Raw genomic sequence first — 13,399 nt, 5'->3', positions numbered from 1 at the left:
AATGAGGCCTACCTAGCCTATGTGGTGGACACGCAGAAGGAGGTGCCCAACTTACAAGATATTCCAGTAGTCAACGAATTTGAAGATGTATTCCCACAAGACCTTCCGGGATTACCACCCGATAGAGTGATTGAATTTGCTATTGAGTTGGCCCCGGGGACGGCGCCAGTTTCAAAGGCACCTTACCGGTTAGCCCCGTTAGAAATGAAGGAATTAGCTATCCAATTGCAGGAACTCTTGGATAAGGGTATGATAAGACCCAGTGTGTCTCCATGGGGAGCACCAGTTTTATTTGTTAAGAAGAAAGATGGGAGCATGAGGCTGTGCATAGACTATCGAGAGTTGAACAAGCTAACCATAAAGAACAGGTACCCATTACCTAGAATAGATGATCTGTTCGACCAGCTAAATGATGCTGTTTATTTTTCCAAGATCGACCTGAGAACTGGATATCACCAACTAAAGATTAAACCCGAAGATATTTCCAAGACAGCGTTCCATACCAGGTATGGGCATTATGAGTTCTTGGTAATGTCCTTTGGATTAACCAACGCCCCGGCGGCTTTCATGGATTTAATGAATAGAGTATTTAAGAAGTACTTGGACAAATGTGTGATAGTTTTTATTGATGATATTTTGATCTACTCAAGAACTGAGGCAGAACATGCAGAGCAATTGAGGATAACTCTAGGAATACTCAGAGAGGAGCAGTTATATGCCAAATTCTCGAAGTGTAAATTCTGGCGGAATGAAGTACAGTTTTTAGGACATGTGATCAATAAAGAAGGAGTATTGGTCGACCCCTCCAAGATAGAGGCGGTCTCAAATTGGGAAAGGCCAACCACACCCACAGAGGTAAGGAGTTTTATAGGATTGGCCGGCTACTATCGTAGATTTGTACAGGACTTTGCGAAGATCGCAGCCCCTTTGACACGACTTACTCGTAAGACAGAGAAGTTTGAATGGACGGAGAAATGCGAGAACAGTTTTCAGGAATTAAAGAAAAGGTTGATAACGGCTCCGGTATTGGCATTGCCGGACGGAAAAGGAGATTTTGTGATATATAGTGATGCGTCGCACAAAGGATTAGGATGTGTGCTTATGCAGCACGGTAAAGTGATTGCGTATGCGTCGAGACAATTGAAGGAATACGAGGTTAGATATCCTACTCATGACCTTGAGCTCGCGGCAATAGTATTTGCCTTAAAAATTTGGAGGCACTACTTGTATGGAGAGAAGTACGAGATTTTCACAGACCATAAGAGCCTCAAGTACATATTTACGCAGAAAGAGCTCAACATGCGCCAGAGGAGATGGTTAGAACTAATCAAGGACTATGATTGTGAGATTCTTTATCATCCAGGGAAAGCCAATGTGGTGGCTGATGCCCTTAGTAGAAAGGAAAGACTCAGAATGATAACGACTTCGGAAGAATTGATAAGAGATTTTGAGAGAATGGAAATAGAAGTAAAGGTAACCGGAACCGGAACTGAAAAGCTTTTTGAGATCTCAATGCAGCCAGAGTTATTGGAAAAGATCAGATTGTGCCAGGAGAAAATAATGAATGAAGGTAGAGAGTCAATGACTGGAGAGGAGATCCATACTGAGAAAGATGATAAAGGGATAATGAGGTACTCCTACCGGATTTGGGTTCCGAATGTTCAAGAGCTTAAAGATGAGATATTGGATGAAAGCCATAGTCCAAGGTATTCCATTCACCCGGGAAGTACCAAGATGTATAGGGATTTGAAGGAATATTACTGGTGGCCCAACATGAAGAGGGACGTAGCAGAATGGGTAAACAAATGTTTGACATGCCAAAGGGTAAAGGCAGAGCACCAGAGACCCAGTGGACTCTTACGACCCCTGGAGATTCCCGAATGGAAATGGGAACAGATAGCGATGGATTTTATTGTAGGCTTACCAAGGACGAAGGCCAATCACGACGCCATTTGGGTAATTATAGACCGACTGACAAAGTCAGCTCATTTCATTCCTATCAATGAGAGATACACAGTCGATAGACTGATGGACATTTACCTTAAGGAAATAGTGACGCGACATGGAGTCCCAGCGTCCATTGTCTCAGACCGAGACCCCAGGTTCAACTCCAGATTTTGGAGGAGCTTTCAGGAATGTGCGGGGACCAAGTTAAATATGAGTACCGCGTACCATCCCCAGACGGATGGGCAGAGTGAAAGGACCATCCAGACACTAGAGGATATGTTGAGAGTCTGTGCAATAGACTTTAAAGGGAGTTGGGATGATCACTTGCCGTTGATCGAGTTTTCTTATAACAATAGCTTTCATGCTAGCATCGGAATGCCGCCTTATGAGGCCCTGTACGGAAGAAGGTGTCGATCTCCCTTATACTGGGATGAAGTAGGACAGCGGAAGATGCTCGGACCCGAAGTGGTCCAAGGACCAAAGACATAGTGGATCTTATCAGAGGACGGCTTGTAGCAGCCCAAGACAGACAGAAGAAATATGCAGACCTAGCCCGAAAGGACAAGGAATATGAAGTAGGGGACTTAGTACTGCTAAAGGTATCCCCTTGGAAGGGATTAATGAGGTTCGGAAGGAAAGGAAAACTAAGCCCAAGATACATTGGACCTTTTGAGATATTAAGACGGATTGGAAAGTTAGCTTACGAGCTAGCCTTACCCCCTAACTTGCAACAAGTTCATAATGTGTTCCATGTGTCAATGCTAAGGAAGTATCATCAGGATGTCAGACACATAGTGGAGTACGAGCAGGTGGATATGCAGCCAGATCTAACTTACGTGGAGAAGCCAGTAAGGATTATAGATAAGAAGGAGCAGGTGCTTCGGAACAAAGTGATCAAGCTAGTCAGAGTACTATAGCATAATCATAATGTGGAAGAATCAACTTGGGAACTAGAGAGCACAATGCTTGAAAAGTACCCCCATTTGCTTTCTGTTTGATTTCGGGACGGAATCCTTTTAAGGAGGGGAGACTGTAATAACCCCCAAAATTTTCAACTTTTTGTAACCCTTGTGAATAGTGTTTTAGCTGAATGAGAAAACTTTTCATGCCACACTATGTAGGGGTTCTATTATGGATATTCTGAGATTTTATTAGTACTCTATATGGTATATGAGTGTATGTAAAGATCGCCAGAATCCAATTCCGAACACTTTGGTTTTTCCCGGAAATCCACCAGATACGGAAATAATTGAGTATAAGGTAGCAGGATAAAAAGGATTTAAATTAAAGGATTATAATAGAGGATCATAAAAAGGAAAATAATGTATTGAGAAAGGTTAAGGGAACCTAAGTAATAAGATCCCTGGTATGATCCTTCAAACGATAAACGAAAACGAAAGTTAAGCGAACTGTATAACAGATCAGCGGTCATTAGGCAAACAATTAGGAATTTAATCAAAGGGATTAGAGAGAGTGATGTCACCCAACCAATGAGAAGAGGACAAGGAGGGAAAGATGACATCACCACATGACATGGGTAGGACATGGGAAGGAAGGAGATGTGGTGGCTTTTTAACCACACAAAATCAAGGGCAACTAGGTAATTAACTAAATCAAACACAAAAACAAATCAACCAAGCCAAGCAAATTCATTCTTCATCAAAATCAAAAAGAAACCAAGGCATTGTTCATCTTTTGCTCTCGGTTTTTTATCATTTTAAAGGGCAAGAAATTCAAAACTCAAGATCCAAGCTTCCTAAATTGGTGAGTTAATTCCCTAATCATCTTTATGCTTAGTTAGGGCTATATCATGAGTTTTAAGCCATCAATTCCTTCTCAATCTTCTTCATTTAATCAAAGAAGAAGACAAGGAATAGTGTTTTCAAGTTTTTAACTTGAAATTTTTCTTGATTTCCTTGAAGATCCAAGCATTCCTAAGACTTCTCAAAGCTTCTTAAGGCTTCCTAGCTCCTCCCACCACTTCAAGGAAGGTATATCATCTCCAAACCCTAGATTCCTATGTATTATAAGATGATTTTGATTAGTAGGGTGATATTGTAGCTTGATGTTTGTGATTTAGAGTTTGGGATTGAAATGGTATTGAATCGGATTGGTAAATCTTGTTGTTTTGGTTAAAAGAATGTAGTATAGTTAAATTCAAGCTTAGGCATAAGTATGAATGTTAAAATTGAATTGGTTGGGGTTGTTATGATGTGATAAGGATGGATGTTGGTTGTATGTTGGATTAAGGTGAATTGGGTTGGTTTTGAATGGTTTTAAATTGGGAAATCGCGTAAACATAGCCGTCGTAACGTCCGATTTTCTTTAGACTGTTTTTGTGCATAACATTAGGACCCGAGAACCCCCTGCTAGATTTTGACCATTGCCATGTTTAGATAGTTCGTGTTACGAGCTTCGTTTTAATATGTAGTTCGTTCGATTCCGATGCACGGTTTAGGAGGAAACGACCGTTTCAAGTAACGGCGTTTTCGCGAACGAAACTTTTCCCCTCGCCTTACTTTGAAACATAGGTTAAAGACCAAAAAGGGTTAATTAATGTATGAAACATTTTTGGTAAGTGTGTTAGGCAGTTAAAGTATTAAATTATTAAAAATGGTGGAGCTGAGGGTACCCGAGTGACTTAAGAGATTCAGTAAGCGCAAAACAAGCGTTAGAGTCTAAGTTAGTTAAAGTATAGATTTACAAGTGACTTTGGTTTAATTCCAACTTACTTGTTGTTTATAGGTTACCAAACTCGTCCCGAGCCTTTATCACCCCAAGTCGCTCAGGCAAGTTTTCTATCCGTTATACTGTTGTTGTGATGTATTTGTGTATATGCATGAATCTTGCGGTTAAATGCATATTTGTTATTAGCAAATTCTTGCGATATATTGTAGCATGTGATATGGTATATATGCATGCCTGTTTCGTAATCTTGAATTATATATCTGTTGGTTCAAATGCTTATTCGTTGCATAATACCTATGCTAGAGATAAGCGGTATTTGCGTATACCCTTAGTATAGGGGATCAAAAGGTGAACTTTTTCTAAAACCGGGAGGCGAGGCTCCCGAGTATAATATATATTTATATATATATATATTGATATAGTTTTTAAAACTATTAATCGAATAAGGTTTATTCGATAACTTTATTTTATTTAATGAATATTATTACGATATTCATTCGAGGGCTTATGACTCATTTATTTTATTTAATGAATATATTTCGAATATTATTCGAGGGCTTATGACTCTTTTATATTATTATTGGATATTACTTGGATATTCATTTGAGGATGTATGACTCCTGTATTTTATGAATATTATTTATAATATTCATTCGAGGTATTATGACTCCGCTTATTACTGCAATATATTCTTTATCTTATTAAAGAATAAGGTGTCAATAATCAAACTTATTTTCGATTATTCAAATAAAGATAGTACTTTCATATAAGTATATCTTTGGTTATTTAATATCCATTTCAAGTATAAGTTTTAATACTTCTACTTCAATTATTTTTATAAAGATTATTCTTTATGGGAATATTATTTAAATAATAATATTCAGACATTTTCTAAATATACTGGGGACTGATTTACTTCATTAAATCAGCTTTACTCCAAACACTCTTTAAAGTGTTTCGAGTCTTCAAAATGATTTTTAAAAGTTAGAGCGGATCCCAAAACTCATTTTTATATTTAAGATCTTCCTTTTTAAGGGGATTTAAATACTCGCTCAAAACTTGAGGGATCCGGCTCTGTGGTGTATTTTATATTCGCAACAAGGTTGCAGTTTTGGTAAATGAATTGATTACTTACCCAACGTTCGGGAAGTAAGTCCATCTATTGAGTCGGCATAAGCAACATGGGCTCAGTGGGTGTCCATGATAGTGTAAGTGGCTCAGTGGGAGTCCATCAAATGCATAAGTGGCTGAGTGGCAGTCCAGCATAAGGTCCTATTGAGACCAGGGTGATGACCAGTGGGGAATTCGTCCATCTACTAGTAGAAAGGTTACTTATTGGTATCTTTGCCTGATCAGCGAGATACCTGGTTTATGCCAAAATTCTTTTCCTTTCCCAAAATTTATTGGATGTTTCAAACTCTGTTCATACTTTACATGACAGAGGTTTTCAGGAAATGTATAAAGAAGATGTATATGTGGATATATATACATATCAGAACTTAATGAAGTTTATCATAACTTCATTTCCTTTAATAATATTCCAAAGGTTTAATCTATTCAAATCTTGTCTTGTAGTCTCATCTATGTGATGAACTGGTAAAAGCTCATTATACTTTGAACAGTGGTAGTTCAAGTAGCTTTATAAATGATATAAGTGTAGTGAAGTATTTGGTAACTTCATCCCTTGTTTTTACTTATATCTAGTAAGTAATTATCTTACACATGATAAAAGATTCTAGTAAGTATCCATTTAGATACTTATATTATTGTTATCACTATATATTATCTTGCGAGCTGTAAGGCTCACTCTTGCTTTATTTCTTCATCACACAACAACAGTTAGGAAAGATGGCCAGACTCCAGCAGACCCAGCGCAAGCGCGTGGGAAGCGTCCCGCGTCTTCCCGATGATGTTGTGGCTGCTATAGCTGCAGAGGTAGATCTATTGGTAGATCAGGCACTCTACTTTTGAGAATCAATTATGTATAATTATAACTTGTGGCAGATAATGGCAATTAACTGTAAATTATCAAGTAATCATTTTGGGTTGTAATACTTTTAAATTATGGATTCAAAGACTTGTACTTATTTCAATTTCATCTCTGAGACTATAACGGGTTGTGGTGTGTGTTAGTGTGGGGTCACAGCATAAGGTTATTTATTATTAATTAAGTGAAGTGATATTATGGAAAGAAAGACCGTGACGACCCGGATCCCCGACCCCAGATCTGGGGGTGTTATACTTGTCGACTGATCACTAGGTTATTCTTAGTTCGATTTCACTTCTGGAGTCCTTCGACTAGAAACTACAGAGCCGAAATAATCTACGTTAGACGTCTAGGTATGCTTGACATATCCTCGATAACAATTCTACCCAAATTATAACAATCCCGACTCGCACTTATATGTACTATTATAATACGATAACACACACAATAATCAGGGTTCACGTTCTCGAAAATCGGTTCAGTGTTCGTTTCCAGAAAATACATTATACTCGTAATTTACGAAATCAGGGTTATCGATGCAGCAAAATATTTCATCACATTGTACAATCAAGTTTCATATAAAACACATACATATGTATATATAGCCACTCAACGTCCTTGATAATCATCGAATATGCTCCCGTATTTCCGTAGTTCAATTTCCCGGAAATCGGGCAGCGTCTCCTTTGTTTATCGGACTACCCGTCGAACCAATTCGATGTTAAATCACAAACACCACCAATCAATTCAGTCCAAACCAATCACGTAATTCATATTTCACAATTTCCCAACCACCGATTTAAATCAACTAATTATTATTATATCCTTTATTTTTGTTCTATTTTTATATTTATTTATTTTAAAATATTAGGACTCAGAACCGCGTCATCACAGTCCACCGTCAGCTCACTGATGTTCATCGCTGACGGCGGCGAAATCTGTCGGTGCCCGAATAATTCAGGTGTCCAAACCGATTCCGCCGATTATTAGTTAATTTCCGCATAAAATAGTAAATTTCATTTCACGAAATCAATCAACCATTCCTGCATAGAAATCAATATATAAAAATAAATGAACCACAGTCGTACACGCCTCACGCGCGAAAACGGAAAAAGAGAAACAGAGAACAGCCGAACAACAAGTGCAATGACAGGGTTTAACCAGCAGCGATGCCAACCAATATAATCGCACACACAAACAGGTATGAATACAGAAAATAACCAATAGAAACATATAAGCACAGATTCAGGCATAATCCCCCCACCGTCGCCTCTTCGGCGAACCGCGGCAATAGGAGGCCGGAAAATGAGGGAGAACAACGGCGATTACCAAGGACATAGAAGAACTATAGTGAATCGGCGGAACAAATTAGATGGGAGAGACCAGGAGGAGAGCCGAGAGCATAGAGAGGAAGTAAGAGAATGTGAGAGAGATAGAGAGAGATGAGGGAGAAAAAAGAGGTATGTGTGTGTTGTGTTTTTGTTTGTTTTTTTTTAAACTGAAAAATCCCAGCAACTAACACGTATCAAATGCTATTTCCACCCCCCCGAATTAACTGCCACATGTCCTTTTTACTGCCTGCAAGCCTGGTTTTTTTTATCCGTATTTTAAAATTTAACGACCTAAGTTGCGGGTGAAACTAACCCGAAAATTACTAAGATAATTTTAAATATCAAAAATATTCCAAAGTTATTAAAAATAATTTTTCATAATTTTTAAAGTATTTTTGAAACGCAACTCGCACCCGCATTTCGCAATTAACGAACCGAGCTGCACTTAAAACAATTTCAGAAAATCACGAAAATAGTCTTAAAATGTTATAAATATCCCGAAGTTTATAAAAATATGAATTTCGTAATTTTAAAATAATTTTTGAAATGCAATTTATACCCACTTTTATCAATTAAACGAATCGACACGCGGGTGAAATTAATCCCTAAAATTACCAAAATAATTTTAAAATTCTCGAAATATTCCAACTTAAATAAATATGAGTTTCATAATTTTTAAAGAATCTCAGAGTTAATACAGATTTTACGAATAAATACAATCAGAAAATCACTCAAGGCTAAATAATTAATGAAATATTGACATTCTGAATTTTATAAAATCCCAAAAATAAATATTGAAATTATAAAATCATAAAAACAATTTTAGAGACAATCCACATATTTACACAGATAAACTTGTATTAAATCTACTTTTAAAAGTGAAAACAATTCAATGCAAGTCCATAATTAATTACACGAACCACCCTGGACACCATAATTCACACCCATGGATAACCGTAAAACAACCCATAGCTGACAGAAGTTATACACATATATTATTAATTTAATAATTCCATAAATATACTTTAATTAAATATAAAGTATGCGAGTCGTTATAGGGTCTCAATATAATTGGTGTCTATCCAGCTTCCATCTCTTTTGTGGATGTCTGGTAGTATGGTATTCGTACAACTAAAGTTGGCGTTTATCAGTTTCGTGTTATCTGATTAGTGTCATCACCATTACATGCTAAGGTTAAGAATGAAAATGCTATTGAATGAAGTATTTAATGAAGTTAGAATCCCATCTTTGTGTTATATATTATTTAACTCTCTTTAATCTCTTAGTTAATGTGCTCTAGTATAATTCTAAATAGTTAATCGTCTTAGCATTGAATAATAGCCATATCATTGTTATATAAGTGCATAAATCATAAAGTTAACCTAAACCAGTCTCTGTGGGAATGAACTAGAAATAATTCTATATTACTTGCGATCGCGTATACTTGCGTAAATTATTAGCGCGTCCTTAGTGACGAAAATGTTTTTGGCGCCACTGCCGAGGGCTCAGTATTAACTTTAGTTTATGTGTTTTTCATCAGTGATCGTTAAAGTTCATTGACTCGGATATTGTTACTTACCTACTCTTTTCCTTGTCGTGTTTCAGGTACTCTAGAGAGCATGTATGCATACGCGTTCACGGGCTTGTAAGAGAACTCTGGATCAAGCCGAGGAGGAAGCTGTAGTGATTTGAAGGGAAGTTTTTGAGGACAAAGAGAAAGTGGAAGAAGAAGAGAAAGTCTAGGAACCAGCTTTAGTAGTGATGGGAGATCAAGCAGAAATTCCTAAGGCTTTGTTGGACTATTCTCAGCCTAAGATCAATGATATTCAGCCGAGCATCATCAGATCAGCCATCTCGGCCAACACTTTTGAGATCAAGTCGAGCACGATTCAGATGATACATAACTCAGTTCAGTTTGGGGGTTCTCCTAAAGAAGACCCCAACATGCACATCAGGGATTTCATCGAGATCTGCGAGACTTTCAACTTCAATGGGGTAACTGAAGATGCTATCAAGCTGAGGCTTTTCCCATTCTCGATGAGGGATAAAGCAAAGTGCCAGTTACATTCTTGACCACTAGGGTCTATCACCAAATGGGAGGATCTTGCTCAAAGTTTCTCATTAAATTCTTTCATATGGCAAAGACTGCTGATATTAGGAATGCTCTTACTAAGTTTGCACATCAAACTGGAGAATCTCTGTGTGAGGCTTGGGATCGATATAAGGAGATGCTAAGGAAGTTCCCACACCATGGCATGCCTGATTGGATGATTATAAACTATTTCTACAATGGTTTGGGCGAGTCTAGACCTATGCTCGATGCAGCATCTGGTGGAGCCTCATGGGCCAAAAGCTATAATGAAGCTTATGAGTTGATTGAGCTCATAGAAGCTAATGAATACCAGAATCCTACGTAAAGAATGTTGCAAGGCAAGGTCGCAAGAATTCTGGAAGTGGATACAACTACTGCTATAGTTGCTCAACTTCAATCTTTGATGATGAAAGTGGACTCTTTGGCTAATTATGGAGTTAATCAAATCACTAGTGTTTGTGAACTTTGTGCGGGGGCACATGAAAGAGCAGTGTGCTATTTCTAGTGAATCAACTCAATTGTGAGCAACTTTCAGAGATCACAGCAGCAAGCTCCAGGCACTAATCATCCCAATAACCGAAATCATCCTAACTTCAGCTAGAGCAACAACTAGAATGCAGTGCAACAAGCTTATCAGTCATACACAACAAAACAGTATAACCCTCCTGGTTTTCAACAACTGCAATATGCCCCGAGGCAACAACTTCAACTTCAGCAGTTACCGCAAGCTAATGAAAATCTGAATCGGAGGAATTGAGCCTCATGTGCAAGAGCTAAGCTGTTTCTATCAAGACCTTGGAGAATCATATTGGGCAGATTGCTAATGCATTACTGAATCGTCTACCTGGCACGCATCCAAGCGATACTAAAGTGCCAGGCAAGAAGGAAGCCAAGGAGCATGTTAAGGTAATTACATTGAGGTCTGGTAAGGTTGTAAATCCTGAAAAGCTAAGACTCCCGAATCTGAAGTTGAGGCTGAAGAAGAAAAAGTGCAGAAGGAAGCAGAAGTGGAACCAAGGAAGACTACTATTGAGAACACTCCTCCTGAGGGTAATACAGGGAGAAACAGATCTATCCTCCACCTCCCTTTCCTAAAAGGCTACAAAAGAAAAATCCGGATAAGCAGTTTGAGAAGTTTATGGAGGTGTTCAAGAAACTTCACATCAACATACCTTTCGCTGAAGCTCTTGAATATATTCCTAGTTATGTGAAGTTTATGAAAGGTATTCTCTCGCGAAAGGTGAAGCTTGATGACTTACAGACCGTTGCTCTCACGGAGGAATGCAGTGATGTGCTACAACCGAAGTTGCCTCCGAAACTTAAGGATCCTGGAAGCTTCACTATTCCATGCACCATGGAAATGTGTCATTTGACAAATGCTTATGTGACTTGGGAGCTAACATAATCTGATGCCTTTGTCACTTCTTCAAGAAGTTGGACTTACCGGATCCAAAGCCTACTTATATGACTTTGCAGTTGGCCGATCATTCTATTACTTATCCACGAGGTATTGTTGAGGATGTTTTGGTCAAGGTGGATAAACTCATCTTTCCTGCTGATTTTGTAATTCTTGATTTCGAGGAGGATAAAATATTCCCATAATCTTGGGAAGACCTTTCCTGGAGACCGGCCGAATCTTGATTGATGTGCTGAAAGGTAAGCTCACCATGCAAGTTTTGGATCGGGATGTCACTTTTAATGTGTTCAATATGATGAAGTTCCCTACGTAAAATGAGGAGTGCTTAAAGGTGGAGTTGGTTGATTTTGTGGTTATCTCAGAGCTTGATCAATTGCTAAGGTCTGATGCCTTAGAAAAGGCCTTGTTGGGGAATTCCGATAGTGAAGATGATGAAGGGGACGAGCAGCTACTATTTTTGAATGTTTCTCTCTGGAAGAGGAAGATTGATATGCCTTTTGAATCTCTTAGAATGGAGGACCTAAACAAATCTTCTAAGCGCCTCAAGCCATCTATTGAGGAAGGTCATACTCTTGAGCTTAAGTCTTTACCTGAACATTTCAGTTATGCATTTTTAGGTGATGCATCTACTTTGTCTGTTATTATTGCATCTAACCTTTCAGATAGCGAGGAGGAAAAACTCTTGAGAATTTGAGAGAATTCAAATTGACAATTGGATGGACGATATCATATATCAAGGGAATCAGCCCTTCTTTTTGTATGCATAAAATTCTGCTAAAGGAAGGTAGCAAGCCTACTGTTGAGCAACAACAAAGGATGAATCCTATCATGAAGGAAGTCGTGAAAAAGGAAATTCTTAAGTGGCTGGATGCAGGGATCATCTATCCCATTTCGGACAGTTCTTGGGTGAGTCCAGTTCAGTGTGTACCAAAGAAAGGAGGTATCACAGTCATTGCTAATGAGAAGATTGCATTAAGTTTGATGACGAGTGCTTGGCTACTTTTAAGTTCTTAAAGAAGAGTTTAATCACGACACATGTCATAACTGCACCTGATTGGAGTGAACCGCTTGAAATAATGTGTGATACAAATGACTATGCAATTGGAGCAGTTCTTGGGCAGAGAAAGAACAACATATTTCATATGGTCTACTATGCTAGTAAGAACCTAAATGGTGCTCAGCTGAATTATACTACTACGGAGAAAGAACTTTTGGCTATTGTCTATGGTTTTGAGAAATTTCGATCTTATTTGCTTCGGACGAAGGTGACAATTTTCACTGATCATGCTGCAATTCGATATCTCGTCTCGAAGAAGGACTCGAAGCCTAGATTGATTAGATGGGTTCTTTTGCTTTTTTGTAGTTTAGAGGATCCAAGTGCAACTTCACTGGATAATACATTAATAAATGAGTCTTTTCTTGATGAGTAGCTGTTTGGAGTGCAAGGAGGAAGAACCGTGGTTTGCAGACATTGTGAAATACCTTGTGAGTAATATCATGCCTCCCGACTTATCGTACGCTCAAAGGAAGAAGTTTTCTGCATGAAGTGAAGTGGTATATGTGGGATGAGCCGTTTCTTTTTCGACAAGGAGCTGACCAAATCATCAAGAGATGTATTCCTTACAGCGAAACATGGCGATCTTGTGAGATTGCCACTCAACGGCTTATAGAGGACGCTATGGTGGAGAAAAGACAGCAGCTCGTATTCTTCAAGTAGGTTTCTTTTGGCTGACTTTGTTTAAAGATGCTCACCAGTTCATTTTGAAATGTGATCGATGTCAACGTGTGGGTAATATATGCAAGAGGGATGAGATGCCTTTTAATGTGCTTCTCGAGGTTGAAGTCTTCGATCTTTGGGGAATTTACTTCATGGGGCCATTTGTCTCGTCTTGTAACAATCAGTATATCTTGTTGGCGGTCGATTATGTGTCGAAATG

At 38.4% G+C, this 13,399-nt stretch overlaps 1 non-coding gene across 1 annotated transcript; it reads right to left on the bottom strand.

The window, feature by feature from the left end:
- Positions 1–10,103: 10,103 nt before the first annotated feature.
- On the bottom strand, positions 10,104–10,210 carry LOC141694814 (small nucleolar RNA R71). Its single transcript, XR_012564096.1, has one exon. It is a non-coding gene; the product is annotated as a small nucleolar RNA R71 (small nucleolar RNA).
- Positions 10,211–13,399: the final 3,189 nt, after the last annotated feature.

The sequence above is a fragment of the Apium graveolens genome, chromosome 10, assembly GCF_009905375.1.
Source record: "Apium graveolens cultivar Ventura chromosome 10, ASM990537v1, whole genome shotgun sequence".
NCBI lineage: Eukaryota > Viridiplantae > Streptophyta > Magnoliopsida > Apiales > Apiaceae > Apium > Apium graveolens.
Note: the sequence above shows the minus strand (reverse complement) of the source record. Positions and strands in the feature narration are given on the sequence as shown.